At 38.8% G+C, this 23060-nt stretch overlaps 1 pseudogene; it reads right to left on the bottom strand.

Annotated features, from left to right (window-relative positions):
* Positions 1-1575: 1575 nt before the first annotated feature.
* On the bottom strand, positions 1576-16064 carry LOC109112725 (annotated as a pseudogene).
* Between the last annotated feature and the right edge of the window lie 6996 nt (positions 16065-23060).

Below are 23060 nucleotides of genomic sequence, written 5' to 3'. Positions count from 1 at the left end.
TTTCATCTAACACTAGACTAGTCTACTTCTGCAGTTGTGTGAGCTGCCCACCTGCACTTTTGATTCTGATTCTGTCGTCTATTGCTCGAGATAGTTGCTCTTTCCCCATTAAAGGACCTCTTTCAGACGGCAACACATCTTGCCTGTTGAGACATGAGTAAACTGATTTATTCAGTTTCTGTTAGGCGCAAAATACAACTGATTTAGCCTTCGGATTAACCTGCAAATATGATCTGGATTTTTGAAGGCATCCAAGTAGCAATTTTGAAATTGTCGTATTTGTTGACAATTGATTAAGAAATGAAGTCATCTCAGAGTGGGAAAAAGCTTTTTTATTTCCAACATATGTGTGGCTGGCTTATGTTTAGAATCACATGACTTGATGACTATGTTATCAGGCCTGTCAATCCATAAAAACGTAGAAAAAAAAAAAAAGTTTAAATGTTATTGGGCAAACCTTTCCCCGTTTCTAATTGGTCTTTCATCCGGCAACAATAGGGCAGCTTGGCATGCGTTGCAAATAAGCGGTGGAGTGTAGACTGACTTGCCATTCCTTCAACAGAAGACTTTGATAATAAGAAAAAGTCAACTAAAACTCTTTAATCACAACCTCTTTTGGGCATTCGCAATCTCTGGTGGCATTTCCGATCTGAACAGGATGTTTAATGAGAAAAAAAATGTAGGATGAGGCTTGATTGTCTCCATTGAGGTTTAAGTTTGAATTGTGAAAAGTTTGTGTTACATTCCAAAATGGATGGTTCGGTGGGTTTTGTTAAGCTCAGCTGAAAAGGAAAGTTGTTTCAGAGGCAGTATGGAGGCAAGGTTTAGAAAACAAAAAAGATAATCTATGCAACATATGGGCTATTTCGATTTCAAGTTTAAACTTGAAGTTTTCATTGTTCTGACTTCACTGCATCGGTTATTTTTTTTTTTTTTGATTAATTTTTTTATTATTCATTATCTCACCTTTTCAGAGAACACATCTGGATTTATGCATTCTTCGATATTTGTACTGCGACAACAATGTGGCATGTGATTAGTATAAATGTAGGCCAAAAAATTGTTTTTTAAATAGTCAAATTTTAAAGTCAAATAGGAATTAGATTTAGATAACTTTAACTCGGTCATCAGTGAGGACTGGCGTGTGGTGAGGAGATTATAACAATAATTGACTCAATGCACCACCAGCTTATGAACAGCACGACAAGTTGTATGATGATGTGCACTCACCATTGTGTAAGGTCCACACGCACACGTCCACATGAAGGTATCCGGTGCTGGCTGAAGGAGTTATTCAATTTAGGGTTAAACTTCAATCTGGGCTCCATTTAATGATCTAATCTGACTCCCATTTAGTATTACCTCGAATTTTAGGTTGAAAGGCAAATTGTTTGTTTTGTCTGTCTCTAATTATTATTATATTCTCACCTTTATTTGATTATTCCTATTTTATTCTTTAATATATTGATACTCGTTCGGGGCTTTCTAACAATTTATTAATTATCTAGGTAATAATAAGTAGAATTCAAATGTAAACAATTTATGATCGAGTTAAATATGTATAATCAGGAATTCAAAGATACAATACAAGACATCAGATTCTCAAAGATGAATCTAGGAGTGAAAGAGAGAGTGTTCAAATGATCAGGAAAGTCCTTTGTTCTCTTAGGGGGAAGTCGTCTCTCAGTCCAGACGGTCCGACTCCAGCCTTTCACCAGGAATGATGCCTTCCGGGTCAAAAGGGTTACCCGTGAACTTCCCGTTTACCGTTGCCTGGTCTCTACCCAGTTTATTCACCACGATGAGCGTGTAGCTGCCGTTGTTGAGGGGGTGGTCTTGTTGAGGAACAGACAGCCGTGTTGAATGGAGCCCTCGGTTGCATCTCTGATCAGTTCGGTGTAGGTGTGGAGTGTTTCGGTCAGAGGCATGTTGTTAAACAGCCATTTGATGGTGGCGGGAGGATTGCTGTCCACAGCGAATGGGAAACACCAGCGATGTTGTGGTTCTGGGTCCTTCATGAACAAGATCCGCACTGGAACTAAACACATATAGGGAATGAGTTCACACGTGTGCAGTGAGACAGTCACAGTATCGGCCGATGTTTGAAATTTACTTTCTATTTTATAGCAGAGCTGTGTGCATTTGTGTATAAAAGAATTCAATTTGGTTTTGTTGATATTTATTGAAATAAAGCTGAAATAAAATATAACTATCAGACTAAATGAAAATGAATAAAAACTAAATTTAAATAAATTATAAACTTAATTAATTAAAACTAAATAAAATAAGTTTAAACACTATAATTACCATGTGTACTCAAACTAAAATTGTAATAAAAACTAAAACATGATGCGGAATGAATGAAACCTAAACAGAGCTATTATAGCTTGTTATAAACAAAATCCTTAAAAGACAAAAACAACAACATTTTGTTATTGGGGGAAAAAAAGTTACTGAAAAAAAACAACAAATGAAATAAAATAAAATATTTTATAAAATTAACCTTTTTTTTCCACAATTGGAGACACAAAGACACTCTCACTTAGTTTAACTTGATGTACTAAAAATAACTGAAAGTAAAGCTGAAATAAAACTATATAGGCATTAAAAATGGCCATAAAAATACTAAAACTTTAAAATGAAAAATGGAAAATAGAAAAAAAAGTTAATTAAAATATTAATTTAAAAAAAACTTTACCAGTACTTCAGTGATATGACAATAAAGCTGAATAAACAAAAAAACATTACAAAATAACTAAAAATTTAAATGATAGCATAAAGATAAAATAATTATTATAATTCAAAATTCTAATAAAAAGGGCAGATATATTTCATAATAAGTAGATAGACTTTAGTGTTAGTATATACATAGACATCTCATATGCTGTTGCATTTAGATTTGAAAATGCACTGATTTACATTCATGCAAAATGACTGTGTTTTCCAAGAGAAAAATAAGAATGTGCATGGTATTAAGAAAAATGACAGAAATGAAAGAACAGAAAAGTTTCAGCACATACATTGAATGTCTAGCTGCACCGTGTCTTCTCCCATTCCAGCAGGATTGTCCGCCTCACAGGTGAGGTTCTGCAGGTTGTCTCTAGACGACACGTTCCTCATGTGGAGAACCAGCTCCGAGGCTGAACCCCTGAGTCCTTGCTGTGGACAAGGATGGATATAGGCAAGATTTAACTGACTGACAAAGTAAACAAGTCTTCGAAGTCCTGCAACAACGTTTAATCATCCAAGCATATTTTAGTGGACTGGGGTAAGGGGCTTGAACGAGTATTAATTGCCCTAAGTGACTTACAAACCAGGAATACTACAACAAAAGGCTCAGAGATATGATTGCATGTTTTTTACGTCCCAGTACCACAAGCGATCTTTATTCAAGTACGTGGTTAATCACATTGGTCAGTTTCCATTGATTACTTCCTTGACAGCGTCCTGATCTGAAAGCAGTGTCATGTACCTGCAGGTTCCAGCTGGACTGTAGGTGCTCTGTTCTCCAGCGGAGCGTCGGTGCTGGTGCTCCAGTCACCAGACAGGTAAATGTCAGATTTCCACCTTCTTGAGTGGTCAGTGTCGATGGGTGAATTGTGACCTCAGGAATGCCTTCAGACCACAAAACATTTAGCCAGTTTTAGTTATAAGGACATTGAGAGAAAACTGAAAATGAAGGGGAAGAAGATCAGGAAATATCACAATATAAAGTGTGTGTCTACTTTAATAGAAAGTTGAAATGAACAGCATTTATATAATCAAAAATTTCTGAAGAAAGGATGACAATTTCCACAAAAATATGAAGCAGGACAAGTGTTTGCAACATTGATAATAATGAAAAATGTTGCTTAAGCACCAAATCAGCATATTAGAGTGATTTCTAAAGGATGGTGTGATACTGAAGGCTGAAGCATCACATGAATAAATTACATTTCAAAGTATATTCAAATAGAAAACAGTTAATTTGAATTGTAATAATATTTACACCGTTTTTACTGTATTTTTGATCAAATAAATCCAGCCTTAGTAAAAGAGACTTCAGATCTATTATTGAACAATGGTGTGTGTAAAACTGTAAAGTATCCATCATGACAATTTTGTTTCAATATCTTAAATGCAAAGTATGTAATTTATCATAGATAATGATTCTTTCGAACAGGTTTCCTTAACACTTTCCATTGGTCAGTCAAATGAATAGCTCCGTCCCAAGTTTTTGGGGAAATCAAGAATGGCTTGTTTATTGTCTCTTCATTTTAAATGTGAGAGAAGTATGTAAAAGAACACACTTTATCCTGAAATATGTTTCATTCCAGATAAGAGCACATACTGCAGTTCTCCATTTCAAATGAATCCAGCTGAATGTTGTTGCCATTGTGCATGCAATTTTGTTGAAAATCCGTGTCGCTTTGTCTTTTTCTGTGCCACTGCTGAAGCCAGTAAATGTCACATGAGCACGTGAGCCGATTGTCCCTCAAGATTCTGTGCAAAAATGAAGCAGGTGTCATTTCTTATGCTTATTTCATGCTTTCAGAAAAATAATACGTGCGCAGGACCTCAGATCTATCATTTAAACTTTTCAGTCAGAGGTATATTGTTCACATTTTCGGTCTCAAATCACCAGCCGAGTATAAATCTGTAAATCTCAGTGCAGTGTGTTACTCACAGACTCAACAGAGGGACCGACTGGAACACCCTCCAACTGATGTGCACCAGAAAATTTGAGGCCAGGTTTCTGTAAGAGAAGATGTGAATTACACATGCAAAAGAGAGATGCATATTCTCATGCATTCAATTCTATCAGCTCTGTTGTACAATAGTTAAATAGACTCTTCATAAATAGGACTGTTTTATAAAAATAAAAAAAATTGTAGACAGCTCAGATACAGAGCCTTTACCCACTTCGGAGGAATTTTATCACATAACTAGATTGTTATGTTTTCTGAAGAAAGTATAAATAGTGTAAAATGTGCTACTGTGATGCTACACCAAGGGAGAGAGAGAAAAAAAGATAATTTCACTCAGAAATTGCTAATAAATGTAATAAACAGTTACAAAGAAACAGCAAGTAATACAGAATTAAATGTAATTATGAAGTAGAATCGCTGAATACTATTTTTAGTAACACTTAAAGCTTTTATGTGTAATGCATTATAAATAATATCATAATATACATTATAATGCAATATATATATATATATAATAATAATTACAAATAATTGTAACCTAAGTTAAAATGCACTATAATATTTTCAGATTCCTTACATCTTGTGGTTTGTAATATTTTCTATTGAAGTACTAAAATGAAAGAATGAATACATAAGTATTAAAATGTGTTATAAATGTGGTTACAGCTATTCATGCGATCATATATTACATTTTAAGGTGCATTACAAGGCAGAATTAATGCATTAACAATACTTTTATAATGCATTAACTCATAAATAAAGGCTGCAAAGTTCTGTTAATTCTAATTCTTATTAATTAAAAATCATTTTGGTTCATTAAAATAAAGCTGAAATAAAATATTAAAAATCATTTTGGTTCATTAAAATAAAGCTGAAATAAAATATATATTATAGATTAAAACCCTTAAAACAAAATTAAAATGAAAATTTGAAATGTTGCCTAGGTAACCAAGTAAAATAAAATAAGTTGAAGAAAAATAAGTTGCTAAGACTGAAAAAAATGGCTTAATAGAAATATAATACAAAAAAAAAAAAAAAATCACAAAAGCATGTTAAAAATGTACTAAAACCTAAGCTAAAAATGAAAACTGAAATGATAAAAAAAAATAACAGCCAATTTAAAATAATAATAAATATTCTAATTGTATATAAATATTTCCAAAATAACACTGTAACCTGCAAAACATTGTTCTGGTATTTAGATAAACACTTTCATGTAAGTGGGATTTTTATTTTATTTAAATGTTTTAGCAGTTTTATTGTCCTCCAGTTGATCATCTAAAGTCCACTCACTTAGAAAAGTAAAAATGCCATAATTTGAGTTATTTTTCATGTCTGCGGCACAAACTTACTGTATGCTTCATGCTCCAAAGAGCAATATTTAAGCTTAAGAGTTTGTATCAACAAAAAACATGCATACAGTACATGAGCGACAGTAACAAGGTACAATGAAGCAAAATATTTCATAGCAGCACTGCATTTCAAAAATAACACTGGCACGCATTTCTCTGTACTGGCTGACAACTGGATTCAATCTTAATTAGTTGAATGAATTTCTTCTCTTTCTCACAGACAAGCTAAAACAAGTTTGGCTAAGAGCTAGAGAGTGGAGTTTGAAGGCCTGTGTGTTGCCTGCATACATAGTTTCATTTATTATATTGCATCGTTTTGTGAACAGAATACCTCTCAATTCAAGGTTTCTGATTCAGAGATATTTGTTGTCCTGTCTAATTGAATTTGCCAGATGGAAGCTGAAATCTAAAGCTAAATAAAGAGAGATGACAGCCAATGGGGACAGTGACGGATTCGCACATATAGATTCTCTGTGGCAGGGCTAAGCTAGGGTTCAAATATCTGTTTTCCCTACTCCCAAAAGTTCATGTCAGATGGGTCGGCCATCAGCGCCTATCTATCACAGCTCGATTCTACCATAGGGAGAGACGGTCTGAGAATAGCAGCTGGCATCAAGAGGAGGGGGAGGCAGTGGATTAAAGAACCCAAGCCATGCACGTCAGGTGAATAAAGATAGACTCATTTACACTTATGATTTTTTCTACTGTACAGCCCCACCACCACACGATGCTCGCAGAGATACTGACACATCTGGTCCTCTGTGAAATATTAATTGCATGATAAAGGACCCTTAGTGGAGTGTATTTATTATGCATCAGTTGTCAATAATACGCCAAATTGGGTGAGCAAAATGTGACTGCTGGATATGCTATCATGTTTCTCCAGAACCCTCCCGTTCTCCCCTCCTGTGTGACCCGCTTTCCCCCCACATCTACAACAGTGGGCATGTCGCACACACTGAGAGATAACCATTACAAGATAGTGGAGATAAGGGTCAACAACCTTTCAGCTAATGACATTAGTGTTTCGTTGATGCCGTGATTAGAAATCTTCCCTTCAGGAGGGAATAGATGTCAGATCTTTAGTTTGAACCTTAAAAAGGATGATTTGAAAATAGTTATGCTTCTACACTGAAAAAGAAAAGAAAAAAAAATTACTAAAAATGTTGCTAGTAAATTTCACAATGACAAAGAATTGAGTAACACATTGAATAAAACATGACATTTTGAATAGTATTTTCTTCATGGTTTATGTTATGTACCTTTATTCTAAGACATTTGCTGAGGAAGTTCTTTAAGGAGGATCTATAATCCGTGTATTTACGCTTTGGTTTGAATGAAAACAGTGCATATACTGCTCAGATTTGCCAAAATGGTGCTACGCTGATTTGACGATGCTTTTCATACTTTCCTGGACCTTGACACTGTTATTTATTTGGCAGTCTATGGGACAATCTCAAGCCTAATGGTTTTCATCCAAAATATCTTAAATTGTGTTCTGAAGACGAACGAAGCTTTTACGGGTTTGGAACGACATGGGGGTAAGTGATTAATGACACTGATTTGTGGTGGAGTAACCCTCGTTTACAGCATGATGAATTAATTCCATAGAAAAAAATTACAGATTACAGATTTGAAATTATAGGAATGTGCATAAATTATCACAGAATTGTTCGTTTTTGGGTGAACTGTTCCTTTACTTAGCTAAAGCCTCTGCCACACAATTGCATTGCAAATAAAAATTAGGAAGAACTACTGGATGTCATGTTGTGTAATTAATATTCATGAGCCAAGCTGAAGTCTCCTCCACACCACCAAACACAGTTTTTCAGATTGTTGTTATGCTCTTCTTGAAATACATGATGATTATCTCTGCAAATTTCCTTTTGAATTATGGGAAAATTAATGCATTCAAATGATTTCTGGATGTGAAATGTGGAAATGTTTTCCTCAGTATTCATTTGGTTGATTAGTAACTTTAAATGTGTCTTGGGTTTTTACCACCTGAGACCAATAAAGCAACTTCAGTTATCAGGGGGGAAGAGGGTTTGAAATGATTGACAGATACAAGCTCTGAGATCCAAGTGTATTGTGGGAAGGCCAGTCGTGTATCTAAAGAATACTCACACATACTGCAGCTTAAAATTGTGCTGGAATGCATTTTCAGAGATGTATACCAACCCACAATCCGTGATTGTCCTGAAATACATATATGAATGCACAAAGTCTCATTCAAATCTTAAGTTACTTGAAAATCTTTTGGAATCTAATACATCTTTTGTAGACTGTGTTATACTTACAGGTTCTTCAGTTCTCTGTAGTTGGTGAGGTCTATGTCTGTGATGTTCTCTAGGTTGGCTTGACTCTCTATGTAGCTAGACGGTTGAAATGAAAGAACAGGTTGAAATTCAACTAAAATAATGCTGCATTAAAACAGGTCCCTCTAGTAATAATCATGATCAATGTCATTAAATCAAATCTGAAACTATTTACCATATGTTAGTGTTACAGTATATTTCATTGCTGCACTTTATTTCTGATTTTGTTTGCATAATCAAAATGCAATAACTTGATTCACCTCCGTAAAACACCTGTTTTTTTTTAGTGATTAAATTTTTTTTAAATCGGAAACATGTTACATTATGAAAGTAAGATAGTTAAGTAAGTAGAATTTCTTATTGACTAAGGCTTATCTTGCTTTGTTGAAATATCAAAATAAATAAATAAATAAATAAATAACCTTGGAAATGCAGCCACCCAAGTTCCCTTTCAGACGGTCACTTTCGACATCAAGTTGGTGACCAGCGAATTGGGAATCTTGCAAGAGAGACCAATCTACTTCGAGTGTAAACTAAAAGAGCCAATACAAATTGGCATGCATTGATTGCATCCAGCTGCCACTGATCGCAGCGCAAGTATAAATAGGCAGCAGATGCACCGCATATTTAGCTTTTTGCTTCGGAGCCTAGCGATATCATCGTTCTGCTCCTGCCAAACTTTGAGTGAACTTGAACTTTGAGTTCAGTGCACTCTCTGGGAGCTTTTTGTGTTGACGGAATGGCGCTACAGCAGTGGTTGTTTTTCCCGTGTCGAGTGGATTGCACACATCAGGCTGCACTACCCCCTGTTTGTGTTGCAGGATGCCATTTCCCCTGTGTGCTTCAGCATGCTAAAAGAGCCTTTTTCCCTAAAAGAGGATTTACAGGGCACGTCTTTTTAAAGACTTTGTTGAGTCTTTGTTGAGGCCTGCTAGCTCCTCCTCCCTCGCCACCCTCGACAGCGGGTCAGCCAGGGGGTATACAGAGAACCCTCTGGTGGAGCGGTCAGTAGCGATGCAGTTGTGTCCTAATACCGCCTCCACCTGGCAGGGCAAACCATTCCTTCCCAGCGAGTTCTCTGGGTCATGCGATGTCCACGCTTGTGGTCCAGGAGCGCCATCTATCTGATATCGCAGGCAGCCATATCACCCTGGAGCCCAAGACCGGCTGCCCACTGAAGCTAAGCAGGGCTGAACCTGGTCAGTACCTGGATGGGAGACCTCCTGGGAAAACTAGGTCGCTGCTGGAAGAGGTGCTAGTGAGGCCAGCAGGGGGTGCTCACCCTGTGGTCTGTGTGGGTCCTAGCGCCCCAATATAATAATTGTGAAACTTCCTTTGGATGTTAAACCGAGGTCCTGACCCTCTGTGGTCATTAAAAAATTTTGAAGAGTAGAGGTGTGACCAGGATGTCTTTCGAAAAGAGTAGAGGTCTGACCTCGGCGGCATCCTGGGCCTAAATTCGCATCATTGGCCTCTGACCATCAATGGCCTCCTAACAATCCCCATATCTGCTGATTGGCTTCATCACTCTGTCTCCTCTCCACCAGTAAGCAGGTGTGTGGTGGGCTTTCTGGTGCACTATGGCTGCCGTCGCCAAATGCTGCTGGATGCTGCATACTGGTGGTGGATGAGGAGATACCCCCTGACAATGTAAAGCGCGTTGAGTGCCTAGAAAAGCGATATATAAATGTAAGGAATTATTAATTATTATTATTATTATCTCTGGCTGTGTCTGGCCGTTATGAGGGATGCCAACAAAGTGTGGTTCCTCAATGCCCCCCGTGTCCCAGACCAGCCTCTTCGGTGATGCAGTCGAGAGCTTCGCCCAGCAGATCTCGGCTGCACAGAAGCAGACTGAGGCAATTCGCTTCCTGCCCCAGTGGGCTGCTGCTGCCTCCACCCATCAACCGGGTTTCAGCAACTCTCGTCACCGACGGCATCCTCCTGCTTCTGCCCCCGCTGCTGCGCCCCAGCAGCCTCCAGCTGAGCAGCCAGTCACACAGCAGCCACCGCCCATCCAGGCAGACACCGAACCTGGTGGTAAGCGCAAGAGCAAGAGGCCCTGTGACGGGCAACCCAGAGATGGAGGGAGCTGCTCTTCAGGAGATGGTGAACGCACCACTCCTTCCCCCAGACGAGGGCCGGGCAGAGTGGCCAAAATCTCGACAAAAGAGCGGTTTCCTCTATCTCTGGCTCTGCCCCACTGCTGGTACATTGGTGGTTCCGCTGGTCCCGCTTGTACGGTATCTGGAAGCCTGGCTTGCGCTGCCCAGTCCGTCTTGCTGGCTCCTATGGATCATCAGACTCGGCAGTGCAATTCAGTTCGCCTGGTGTCCCCCCAAGTTCAGGGGCATCAAGTTCACATCAGTCAAGGCAGCTGATGCCCCTGTCTTGCATGCGGAGATCGCAGTCCTGTTGGCAAAGGACGCGATAAAGAGGCGGTCCCTCCAGCTGATATGAAAGACGGGGTTTTACAGCCCCTACTTTATTGTACCCAAGAAAAGCAGTAGGTTACAACCGATCTTGGACCTGCGTGTCTTGAACCGGGCCCTTCACAGTCTACCGTTCAAGATGTTAACGCTGAAATGCTCCTTTGGGTGTTTCCTTCCCCAAGATTGGTTTGCAGCGATCGACCTGACGGACGTGTCCTTACATGTCTCAATCCTTCCATGCCACAGACCCTTTCAGTGGTTTGCGTTCTAAGGACGAGCATTTCAGTACAAGGTCCTGCCCTTTGGGCTGTCCCTGTCCCCCCGTGTCTTCATGAAAGTTGTGGAGGGGGCTCTTGTTCCCCCTGAGAGAGCACAGTGACCTGTTGCTCAGGCACCTCAGCCTGTTGGGTCTTCGGGTCAACTGGAAAAAGAGCAAACTCTCTCTGAGGATCCCTTTTCTAGGTATGGAGTTGGATTTGGTCAAACAGACAGCATGCCTCACAGAGGAACGTGCTCAGTCAGTGTTGAGTACAAATCAAAATTGTACAGCTCTTTATTTGTTACAGAGGCCGGCAGAAGGGGAGTGCTGTCTCCAAGCAGAGGATAGCCCACTAGATAGTGGATGCCATCACCCTGGCTTATTTAGCACGGGGTGTGCCCTGCCCCCTCAGGTTGCAAGCTCACTCTACTAGAAGTGTTGCATTCTCCTGGGTGCTGGCTCGTGGCACCTCGCTGACAGACATTTGTAGAGCTGTGGGCTGGGGGACCCCCAACATGTTTCCTAGGTTCCCCTGTGGTATCCCCCTGTCAGAATCCTCCTATGTTCTCACATCAAACAGGTAGAAGCACCGAGAGGCCTCGGTTTAGTGTCGGCTTGCTAAAACCACTCCAGAGAGTCCATACTGTAGACCCTGTCAAGCTCCTCCATTTCCTCGGCAGCCAGACATGGCAGAATGTCCAGTGCCAGACCCTCACTCACTGAATCCTTGAGAACCGGTAGAGGGCTGCGTTCCGTATGTAGATTATTTATATAGCACATTTCGTACACAATGGTAATTCAAAGTGTTTACATAAAAGAAGGTAAAATAATCATGAAGAAAAATAATAACAAAAATAAAACAAGCAATTTAAAAAACATAAAACAGGCAATTTTTAAAACATTGGAAATGATTTAAAAAAGTTGACGTATTTAAAAATGAATTTAAAACAGTTAAAAATAGAAAATGATTTTACATAGAATATAGTGAATATGTAAAAATACAGTGCAATCAATTCGGACATCGCACATTGCTCATTCAACTCACAGCTAAATAGATGAGTTTTGAGTCCTGATTTAAATGTGACTAATGTTTTAGCACATTCTGATCCTTCTGGAAGCTGATTCCAACTGCGGGCGGCATAGTAAACTAAAGGCGGAGACCTAAGCAGATCCCATATGTGTAAAGTCCATGGTACAGCCTCAGAGCCCATGGCGTTTCCCCGGCAGAATTTCTCTCCCATTTCCCAAGAGAGTTGCAATCACTTCTAAATCTTCCATATGCACCTAAACGGTTTCCATATGTGACAGCATACGCGGTGCTTTGGTAGGGATTCCCAATTCGTCGGTCACCGATGTGACGTCGAAAGTGACCGTCTGGAAGGGAACATCTCGGTTAGGTATTGTCACCCTCGTTCCCTAAAGGAGGGAATGGAGACATTATCGGGTCACTGGCTCGGCTCCTTGGCGAAAACCTGAATATGCAGTGAATCTGCTGCCTATTTATACCTGCGCTATATCAGCAGCAGATGGATGCAATCATTGCATGCCAATGTGCACTGGCTCGTATAATTTACACTCGAAGTAGATTGGTCTCTATGGCGAGATTCCCAATTCGTCATCACCGACGTGACGTCTCAGTTCCTTCCTTCAGGAAACAAGGGTTACAATATGTAACCGAGTCATTTCATTATAGTGACACCTTCCTGATATTGCATTATTTTTATGTACGTATATAAAATATATATGAATGCATTTAAATATGAAAATAAATGCTTAAATGCTTTAATGTTCACATGAGTACATATAGCAGTAGAAACTTGTTTTATCTCCACTCTAAAACACATGAAGTGTGTGATTGCAGGTCTCTTTGAGTTAAATGAAATAGTGCTGTGCCCTTGCAGACGTTAATATGAGGCATAAGTACCATCAGTGAAGTATTTTGAAATAAATTACTTTTCAGTTACACACAGATTCGTTGAAAAGCATTTGTACTTCCAGGAAGGAGAACTCAGATTATTTTAGAGAAAAGTTTAAATGGTTTCTCCACAATGGCTCAGTGAATCAGACTATATAGAGCTGTACTGACAAAAGGCATACGTCATACGACGTGTGCCCTAATTCAGTACAAAGTAAAAAACTTTTTTCAGTTCAATTCAATATGATGTTTTAATGCATTTGCTGTAGCATGCTGAAATATGGTCTTAAAAAAAGCTTTAAAGAAGTGAGTGTGTTTTGTTGTGTATTAATCCCAGACAAATGATTGATGACAAAATATTCACCAATAGCAAGGCACTGAATATATGTACACTGCAAAAAAATTATTTTTCAAAGCTGTAAAATTTATTGCTTGGTTCACCACCAATTTTATTACAAAAATTTATCTTTTACTCACCATTTCAATATTAATCACATTAAAAAACTAAAATGTACATCTTAGTAAAAATAGTTCAGAGTAAATCCTACACCAGTTGTTTTTTTCAGTGTACATTATACATGCTGATAATAATGTTGCTGCCATAAATCTTCTCTAAATTATACATAATAACCTTTTCAAATATATATGTTGATAACTAAAGACATTTCTACCAAATTTATTGGAATCTTTTGATCTGTGATTCTGTCCAGTTGTGTTCATAAAGCACAAACGGATATTTATTAGCGTCTGATTGACTCAGAGAGCCGTAATCTGATTACAGAGCAGGTGGGACGACATCTCAAACTGCTTTGGCTTATTGAATCGAGTCGAGTGGGCAATATTTCATCTATTGTTTTCAGCAGTACATTCATGAGCAATTCACAGAATGGAATTTACAGCATGATGAATGATGTATTTCTGCTGCTGGTGTGAAGTTAATGGTCTCTTGTTTTCCTTCTTGGTAGAAGCACTGCTCTTCTGTACTGTGCCCATCTCAATAATACGGCGAAATGCTGGTTTTTTTTTTTTTTTTTTTTACAGGCACACAGTGTTCTGTGTAAACACTTGGCAAAAGTGCATTCTTATTTATTGATTGAATGCTTGTAGTAAATGTAAGACTCTACTGGAGTTCAGAGAATCGCACCTGAGCAGGTGTACTGAGGAAAACAACAGTGGCAACTGTGCAGAACTAAAAATGCAGTGATGATGATGTCAGACATTGTGGGATGCATTTTGGAAACTTTGTTTTACAAACAATTATCCTAATAATTAAATTGATCACATTTGATCGATTGGTAGATGTCAATTCAACTTGAAAAAAAAAATAATAATCTGTTGTAATTATGTTGTATTATTGTCATTGTAGGTAAAGTGTTGGCCTTAAAGGCAAAAAACAGCCATTTGTATTTATAAAATGGTATTGCAACATTTTATCGATAACTGTCTACCCTCATGTTGCTTGAAACTCAAATGACTTTTTTTCTCCATGGAAAACAATAGGAGTTATTATCAAAAATGTCAAAGCTGCTCTTTTCTGTACGATGAAATTGCATGTTGATCTCATCTATTTCAGTTTAAGCTTGATTTATTAAAACATGATATATTAGCTTGGGATTTGAACCCAGGTTCTTTTTTTTTCTTCACCTTTTTTATATGTCTCATCTCTTCTAGAGAACCAGATCTTAAAAACTTGGTCACAAAAAAAACATGGACAACTCTTCAGCATAATGATACATGATGATGTACAGTTCATCAGAAATGGGATTTCCAGCATCTGTGACCAAACAATAGATATGGGCAACGCACATTGTGATCCAAACAAATACAATCAAGGTAAACACATCTAAATACCACTAAAATAATGCAATAAACATTAACTAAGTAAATGTCATAAAACACCCCAATGGACATAAATAATAAGAAAATGAGATGGATCACTGCTTTAAAAAAAGAAATGTCTTACATTTGTGAAGGATATTGTTTTGACTGTAATTTTTTAAATATATATATATATATATATATTATATATATAGATAGATATATATATATATATATATATATATATATATATATATATATATAAAATAGCTTTTCATTGTGTATGGTAAACTAACTTAGAGTTAACCAGTTATCAGGCTTTTTTCTAGCATTTCCTTCCATTTAAATATTTCATTGTTTACACTTAAGGGATGGGCAAGAGGGAACGCATGAAACTGAGATGATTGTAAGCGGTGTGGCAATTATGTTTCCTACTATAAGCATGAGTGCTATAGTGATATAAACATGATTCTGAATGAAGTGCACTAAACTGATCTCAAGTCCTACACCTCCGGGAACCATCCTTCTGACTAAACACACATGAACATGGAAATGTTTTCTCACCATTTCCGTGAATAGATTATGTACCTGACACACTTAACAGCACTTAAAGAGAAGCTGCACACAGCTCAGCAGCAACACAAAGTAGCAGTCCTTTCCTCCAGTCCTTGACTAGTTCCCAAGCATTGCCTTGTTTTGAGAAAGTTCTGCTTTCAGCGTGTTACGTTCGGATTCCTCAAAATAAATGAAATTCATTTAAAAGCTTTAAAAGCTGAAGATAATTGGAGTGGTCTGCCAGGAAAAACCACTAGGCTACACCATGCACAAACTATACATCCAAATGCCCAGAATTCTCCATGAAAATTCATGAAAGCCAATCAGTTTGATTGAACCCATTCCATCTCCTTCCAAGATCAAGCGCTGGACTTCCACACAACTTTTCTCAAGCATCTCACTGTAAACATGCCTGAACAACAAACACAACTTACATTTCAGTGATGTTTTCGCTCTCCTGTGCTGCCAACGCAGGGATGCTGCTGATTCTGTCTGGCTCCAGGCATTGAAGCATGGCGAAGGAGCAGCGGCAGGCACTTGGGCATCCGCTCAGGGCTGGTGTAACCAGGACTAGAAGCATAACCACAACCGCGGCCACCCTACGGTCAACCATGGTGAGGCTCGAGTGAGTTTGTTATCCTGCAGCAGGAACTCTGGGTCTGAGGAGAAGCAGCTCTTCTCTTGGCCAGCACTCAGGGTTATGATCCCATCCAGGAGCTGAGCTATTGAGCCGTGTAGCAGGGCCCAGGGGAACCTCCCAGTCTGAGATGGGAAACGGAGGGAAGGGGCAAAGCAGTCCATTAGTTGAGTGTGAGTGTGAGATAAGAGAAAACAATGGTCACCAGACACCTCTGTGACACTCGCAGAAGCGAACCGGGAAGCCAGACCTGCGAGCTGTAGGTGGACACGAATGGATCGGAAGTGCTCCACCTGTTAGAGCTGTCCGTGAACTTTGAGCTTGTGAGGAAAAAACAACTCATGAATATCTCCATGCACAAAGGGCAAGGAATGTGGCACTTCCCTAATTCATCTCCCTCCACCTCTAGGATCACGCGATGTTTATTTAAAAGTCATATGCGATTTGTGTGATTTTCTGTGTAAGTGGTTTATTTTTAGGGAAATTGATATTGCTTAGAGGTTGCTCTTACATAACTCTGGAGATCTCAGATGTATCTGTTTCGTTTCTGATTTTGCAGTAGATATATGGAACTATAAAAGAAATGCGAGTAACAGCTCAAATCAGTTGATGAGAAATATTTGAGTTTATACTGAGATCTCTGGCATTTGATTTCAGACTTTGGGATCTTGGGAAATCTGAGTGCAGTTTGAGACATTTTGAGATCTCTTCTGGACTCTAGACACATGTGAAATTACTGTGGTCTTTTCCTCACAAATATAATTCTGAAAAGCAGGAGACTCAAGTAAAAGTCTCCATTTCCTCTGCTTTTAATATTTATTGTGAATATTATTAAGGGATGTTGTGTGATTTTTTGTTTTCTTTCCAACATGTGATCTGGGGAAATCATATTGCTCAGAGGCTCTTGTGCTTTCATAACTCATGGAGAACTTGGATGTGAGTCTTGGATTTTTCCTGCTAAAAATAAATAAAAATAGACTCAAGTGTTACAATTCTTAGTATACAGTAAATGTACAGAGCTATAAAATGAATGTGAATAACAGAACTCATAAGTGAATAATATAACATAAGTATTTGATGAGAAATGTTTGAGTTCATATTGAGATCTCTGACTGTTTCAGACTTTGAGGTCTTAGGTCCTTCTGAGCACAGTTTGAGACATTTTGAGATTTCTTCTGAAACTATAGATGACGTACATATGGGATTTCTGTGTCTTATTCTAAGGAGAATAAATCTGAGAAGCAGGATGCTTTTAGCAAAAGTCACCAATTGCTCTTCATTGATATTATTGAGAGGAAACAATTTAGATTATAAAGAGAACAATTTTGTTTTTTCTAGGGAATTGATGAGTCCCAGAGAAAAGATGAGTCCTCAGAAGTTTCTCTTTTGTTGCTCAGGAGACATTTACAGGTGCTATCATTTTTGTAACAGATGTTTCTCTTTTTTAACATTAAGTAAGAATATTGAGTCATAAAATGAATATAATCATTATAGCTCTAGAATATGATGTTAAATACAAGTTCACATTGAGATTTCTGGTTCTTCATCACAGATTGTGACATCTTGATAAATCAGAGCACAGTAGACTGTTTGAAATCTCTTCTAAAACTCTAGATGAGACACGTGTGAGATCACTAGGTCTTTTCTCAGCAGAATAAATCTGATAAGCAAGAGACTCGAGCAAAAGTCTCCATTTGCTCTCCATTGCATATTATTGCTGTCTATAGGAGAAACAATTTAACTTACAGAGAACTAATTGTGATTTTCTTTCCTTCTTTTTGTCCCAGCAGAGAATTTGAATGCTCAGAAGTTCTCTTTTATTGTGCAGGACACATTTTAGGAAGTCGTGGCCTAATGGTTAGAGAGTTTGACTCCTAACCCTAAGGTTGTGGGTTGAGTCTCGGGCCGGCAATACGAAAGTGAAAAAAAAAGTGAAGTCATGACATTTGGCAAGTATGGTAACCCATACTCGGAATTGGTGCTCTGCATTTAACCCATCCAAGTGCACACACACAGCAGTGAGAAGTGAACACACACCCGGAGCAGTGGACACACACACACAGCAGTGAGAAGTGAACACACACCCGGAGCAGTGGACACACACACACACACACAGCAGTGAGAAGTGAATACACCGTGAACACCAGAGCCGGACAGTAATGGAGTACATTTACTTGAGTACAATACTTAAGTACAATTTTGAGGGATCTGTACTTTACTCGAGTATCATTTTTGGGGAGTACTCATGACTTTACTCAAGTAAATTTGAGAGGCAAATATTGTACTCTTTACTCCGCTACATTTCTATCCATAACCGTAAGTACCTGTTACTTCTTCGGCCCCGTCCACACGGAGACGGAGCTTTACCCCCTATCCGATCTTTTTTTTCCCTCGTCTCAAGAAATATCCGCGTCCACACGAAACCGCAAAACAATGTAGTAAACATGCCAGACCAGCATGTGGCGCTGTGATTCTGCCACAGAGATACACTAAAAACGGAGAAGAAGCTCATAAACCTTGCGCGTGGTACACAAACGAACATGGAGCAATACATTTATTAATCCGTGTTAGTTAATAAAAAGACAATTGTTCAGTGTTTATTCATGTTTTTGTTGCTATTACGTGACGTAGCGGTGTCTGATTAGGGAGAGACGTGGGCTGATGACTTCATCATTTCAGAAAATATACGGGTCCAGACGAAAACACAAGGGCGGCGTTTTCAAATTTATCCACTCTGGGACCCAGTTTCAAAAAACATCGGTTTCACTCTTCCAAAACGCCGGATTCCGTGTGGACGAAACGCCTATCTGATTAAAAATTTGTGTGACGGAAAAAAAGGAAAATTCTCGGAAACGTGTTGTTTCCCTCTCAAACGTGATTGGATTGTGCAGGCGCCACTGATTGGGACACAGCCTATCAGCAATCACATTCAGCTATCCGCCAAAGACTTCATGACATCTGATTGAAGTGAAGTACAGTACACACACACACACACACACACACACAGAGAGTTGTCACACATAGATTGTGTGTGTGAGAATGGTGTTATTCAGTTGAAAGTATTTTCTCCTGCCTTTGCCTGTATGTCTGTGAGAGGAAGGGGCTTAAAGGGTTAGTTCAGCCAAAAATGAAAATTATGTCATTAATGACTCACCCTCATGTCGTTCCAAACCCGTGAGACCTCCGTTCATCTTCGGAACACAGTTTAAGATATTTCAGATTTAGTCCGAGAGCTTTCTGTCCCTCCATTGAGAATGTATGTACAGTATACTGTCCACGTCCAGAAAGGTAATAAAAACATCATCAAAGTAGTCCATGTGACATCAGAGGGTCCGTTAGAATTTATTGACGCATCGAAAATACATTTTGGTCCAAAAATATCAAAAACTACGACTTTATTCAGCCTTGTCTTCTCTTCCGTGTCTGTTATGAGCGCGTTCACAGCACATCCGGTTCGCGAACGAATCACTCGATGTAACCGGATCTTCTTGAACCAGTTCAACAAATCGAACTGAATCGTTTGAAACGGTTCACGTCAACAATAAGCATTAATCCACAAATGACTTAAGCTGTTAACTTTTTTAACATGGCTGACACTCCCTCTGAGTTCAAATAAACCCAATATCCCGGAGTAATTCATTTACTCAAACAGTACACTGACTGAACTGCTGTGAAGAGAGAACTAAAGATGAACACCGAGCCGAGCCAGATAACGAACGAGTCAAGAACCGGTTCAAGAACCGCCTTCATGTTAAATACATGAAGTACTTTACCTCATGTATTTAACATGAAGGTGTTTCCATGTACTTCAAGTACCATGACATTTCTTGTTACATGTTCTACATGCACCACCACATTGTTTCCTTTTATGTAATAATAAATTTGTTATAATAAAGATAAAGAAAAAAGAAACATGAATAAGTCTCATTATTATTATCACAATAATTCTTATTAAATAATTATGTATTATGTATTACTTATGTGTATTCAACTTGCCTCTGACCCACCCCAAACCCAACCCCCATCTGTCCCGCCCCCACGCTCATAACAGACCCGGGAGAGAAGACAAGGCTGAATAAAGTCGTAGTTTTTGATATTTTTGGACCAAAATGTATTTTCGATGCTTCAATAAATTCTAACGGACCCTCTAGATGTCACATGGACTACTTTGAAGATGTTTTTTATTACCTTTTGGACCGTGGACAGTATACCGTACATACATTCTCAATGGAGGGACAGAAAGCTCTCGGACTAAATCTAAAAATATCTTATACTGTGTTCCGAAGATGAACGGAGGTCTCACGGGTTTTGGGAAACGACATGAGGGTGAGTCATTAATGACATAATTTTCATTTTGGCTGAACTAACCCTTTAAATACTGTCACTCAAATGAGCTGAATTTTTATTTTTCCTTCTTTGTACGCTGACCTAAACACAGCTGATTAGCTAATTTTCTTTAATCATTATTATTTTCTCTTCTATGCTGCGTGTTGATAACACGGTCAGGTTCAGAGGTGTGTCAGAACATTGCTATATTGCCTTCTTTGCTGATTTAGGTTTATTGATTTGATTGATGAAAAAACAGAGAAACTCATGTACACACAATTCTTAGCTGAATTTTCTTTTCTGATATTACACCATTAATGTAATCAGCTGAGCATTTATGCTTTGATGTTCTTGAGTATGCGGTGTGTTTAACAGTCAGGTTCAAATGTGGGTGCAACAATTCCATTAAAACTCTAGCAGAGGTTTGTCAGAGCGTTGCCATTGTGCGCAAGTGAGAAATGTTAAATAAAGCAACACGGTAAAAAGATGAAAATGACTTGATTTTACTTTCAATTCCTTTTACATTCTCCAAGGTATTAACATTAAAATTTTTCATAACTCCATGTAGGATGTTTCTGTACATAAATGTAAGCACTGTGGCAGTAGTAATGCAATATTTAGTAAATGTACTCTTATACTCTTGATACTCAAGTACTTTTAAAAACAAGTACTTCAGTACTTTTACTTAAGTAGACATCCGACTGTAGTACTTTTACTTGTACTTGAGTAAAATTTAGCAAGGGGTATCTGTACTTTTACTCAAGTAATAAAGCTGTGTACTCTGTCCGCCTCTGGTGAACACACACCCGGAGCAGTGGACACACACACACACAGCAGTGAGAAGTGAACACACACCTGGAGCAGTGGACACACACACACACAGCAGTGAGAAGTGAACACACCGTGAACACACACCCGGAGCAGTGGGCAGCTATATATCCAGCGCCCGGGGAGCAAATGGGGGTTCAGTGCCTTGCTCAAGAACACTTCAGCCATGGGTATTGAGGGAGGAAGAGAGCGCTGTTCATTCACTCCCTCCCACCTACAACTCCTGCCAGCACCGAGACTCGAACCTGCGACCTTCTTAAGGATTAATAAATCTAATGATACCTAATGTACAATGTTAACAACTGAGGTGCCCTTGAGCAAGGCACCGAACCCCCAACTGGCTCCCCGGGCGCCGCAGCATAAATGATACCCACTGCTCCGTGTGTGTGCACTTGTGTGTGTGTGTGTGTGTGTGTGTGTGTGTGTGTGTGTGTGTTTATGTGTGTGTGTGTGTGTTTATGGTCTGTGTGTGTGTTTATGGTGTGTGTGTGCACTTTGGATGGGTTAAATGCAGAGCATGAATTCTGAGTATGGGTCACTATACTTGGCTGTATGTCACGTCACTCACTCACTTTACATAAGCTTTGTGAATTTATTGAAAATGTGCCCCTTTACCCTCAGTTTTAAAATATTTTGTTCAGTGGTTCTTAAAACACTCCCCCTTTTTTTCTTTTTAACAAAGTTTTTCATATGATCTGAGTATTTTTAGTGTGTTGCTTTTTTAGCGGGTTTTAGAGTGTTTTATTTGTTTTTTTATGCTGTTGCTATGGTGATCTGAGAAGTTTTTATCATACGCTGTTTTAGTTGTTTTCTAGTGTGTTGCTTGCTATGTGACTGCTAAACAGTTGCTATGGTGATTTGGGTAATTTTAGCACGTTCTATGGTGTTTTAATTGTTTTCTAGGGTGTTGCTATGGTGATCTGAGATGTTTTAGCACGTTCTCACATTCTTGGCTGTTTTGGTAGTAGTGGTTGCTATGGTGATCTGAGATGTTTTAGCACGTTCTCACATTCTTGGCTGTTTTGGTAGTAGTGGTTGCTATGGTGTTCTAGGTCTTTAACAGGGCCATAATATATGGTTTCTAGGGTGTTCTAGGGGGTTTCAAAGAAAGCAATGGACCTGCACTATAATGCATATTTCAGTTTACAGAGCGTTCAGATGAACAGTTTACAGTATTTGTTGTTTTATGTACATGAAAACAAATACTAAGATGTTTTTCATTGCAGGGTGTGGCATCTCTGCCTCATCTCCCCCTCACATCATCTCTCTACCAGGAAGCAAACCCCACCAGCACCCAAAACACATCAGGTGATCAGAGCAGCAGTGTTAGTGAGACTCGCTGGGCTAAACCTGGGATCGATTGGCTCGTGCTGCTGGGGGTTGTGGTAATGTAACTGTCTCTAGGTTCTCTCATTAGGGACACGAGAAGCCCGTCTTCATGCAGATGAGCTGAAACTCGAGGAGCGCTTCGCCAAAGACTAATGAACATGCAGCAGCTCCTCTCCTGCTCTTCATTCTGAGTCGCTCTTACAGTTGTTGTCTCCATTTCTACCTCTTTATTAAATATTAGCTCACTCTTACCATATAATCTCCACTGGTCCTCTTAACTGAAATTACAGCATAATGATTTCATCAAGGGTTTTTTTTTTCTTTCTTTCTTTCTTTTTTTTTCAAAGAAGGCTCTATCATTATCTGCACTGCTTCCTTGAAAATATTCTAATAAAAGCAGTATTAAAAAGTGCAGAGGCATAAGAGGAATCAGAAGCGTTTCGTTCTGTATCGACTGATCTTATGTGTTTGGTCTTGGTCCGGATCCATTTAATTATTATAATGCATCATTATGAAATAGCCCAATTACATAGCTGACCTCAGTGCAAAAATAAATGAAAGGCTCCCAAATAAGCCCAAGGCTGGATCTTTTTTTAATATATT

This window comes from Cyprinus carpio, unplaced genomic scaffold (assembly GCF_018340385.1).
Source record: "Cyprinus carpio isolate SPL01 unplaced genomic scaffold, ASM1834038v1 S000000001, whole genome shotgun sequence".
NCBI classification, from domain to species: Eukaryota; Metazoa; Chordata; class Actinopteri; order Cypriniformes; family Cyprinidae; genus Cyprinus; species Cyprinus carpio.
The sequence above is the reverse complement of the archived record's forward strand: the minus strand, read 5'-3'. Positions and strand labels throughout refer to the sequence as shown.